The sequence below is a fragment of the Trichechus manatus genome, unplaced genomic scaffold (genome assembly GCF_000243295.1).
Source record: "Trichechus manatus latirostris isolate Lorelei unplaced genomic scaffold, TriManLat1.0 scaffold00008, whole genome shotgun sequence".
NCBI classification, from domain to species: Eukaryota; Metazoa; Chordata; class Mammalia; order Sirenia; family Trichechidae; genus Trichechus; species Trichechus manatus.
In genome coordinates, this window is record NW_004443944.1 from 18,730,617 (window position 1) to 18,732,488 (window position 1,872).

Consider the following 1,872-nt stretch of genomic DNA (forward strand, 5'->3'; position numbering starts at 1 on the left):
GGGGGAGGACTTACCAGAAATTCTGTAGTAGACTTTACATGAAGTTGAATTTTCAAAAATATTATTACTAAACTCAGAAGTAGTATAAGGATTTCCTCAATTACCACTATTCTCTGACAGTGTATGCGATATTAAAGAGTATGCAATAAAATGAGATAAAGGAATAAGATGTATAAAATTGGAAAGAAAGATACAAAATTGTCAGTATTTGCAGACAGTTTAATTTCCTACTTAAACAGTTAAAGACACTAAATAAAACTGATAAAATAGGATTCATTAAAATTGCTGGATATGAGGTCAATATACAAAATTCTATAGGTTAATACACATTATCCATAACCAATCAGAAATAATAGAAGTAGGCAAAAACAAAGAAACAAACCCTACAAAAAAACTAGGAATAAAGAAAAAATACTCCAGAACTTTGTATGTAAACAAAAAACCAACATACGGAAAACATAAAATAAGAACTGAATAAATACAAAAACAAGCTTCAGTTTGGAAATATTCAATAAAATAAAGATGGCAGTTCTTTTAGAAATCATTGATAAATTTAGTGTAACTGTAAAACAAACAAAAAAACACACCTCAATATAATTTTTAAAAAGAACTTGACAAAATGATCCTTCAGTTAATGCACTAGCATAAAAGTTGCAGAAGAGTCAAGACAATTTTTTAAAACTACAGGTACGGGAGTTAGCCAGACTAGATGTCAAAAGATATTAATACTGTAGTAATTAATGTAGTATAATGTTGATGCAGAAATAAACAAATAGTCAAATGGAATAGAACAAAATGACTGTGATCGTTAAGGTTGTGTGTCTACTTGGCTGGGCCATGATTCTCAGTGGTTTGGCAGTTATGCTGTAGTCTAGCCATCTTATAATGATGGAATTACCTCCATGATGAGATCTGATGTAATGTGATCACTTCCATGATGGGATCTGCTGTGAGTAGCCAGTCAGTTGAAAGGGCGTTTCCTTGGGGGTGTGGCCTGCATCCAATATAGGTGGACTTTCTGGCAAGGCTCGTGGGCTTTTGCTTGCTCTGTATCCTGCAGCTGGCTCCTTTTCATCCGACCTCCATTTTTGGGACTTGAGCTAGCAGCTTACCTGCCATCCTGCCTGTGAGCCAGAGGCCTGCTGTCTGACCTGCTAATCTTGGGTTTGCCGGCCCCCTGTGGCTACGTGAGTCAGGAGAAGACTCCAGACTGACCCACAGACTTGGGACTTTCCAGACTCTACAACTGCATGAGCCATTTCCTTGATACAAATCTTTCTCTGTATATATTTATATGATTTACTGGTTTGCTTCTCTAGAGAACTCAGCCTAAGACAATGACTAAAAAGAAACCTGTGTGTTTATAGAAATTTGTTATATGAAAGGGAGGAATTTTTACACCTGGGTAGGGCAAAGCTCAAACCAGTAATGAAAGCAATTGGCTTTTTTCTTTTTTAAAGTTCACATTGGAGAGACGGGGCCAAGATGGCGAAGTAGTCAGACACTTCCTCTGGTCCTTCTTACAACAAAGACACAAAAAAATAAGTGAATTGATTATATATGACAATCTAGGAGTCCTGAACATCAAAGACAAAGTTGAGAAATCAGACTGAGTGGCAGGGGGAGAGGGAGATGGTTCAGAAGCAGCGAGGAGTTGCCAGACCTAATCTGGTTGGCACTAGAACCCTGCAGGCTGGATCAGCTTGTACGAGCAGTGAGGCAAGCAGCAGCACTTGGGACATGTTTTCCACAACAGGATAGACCAAGCAGCAAAGAGTCTGCTCAAATCTCCAGAACCAGTGAGAAATGGTGCTCAATCAGCAAAAGGTAAGTACAAGTGTCTAACCTACTGCATGGATAAAAAAAAAAAAA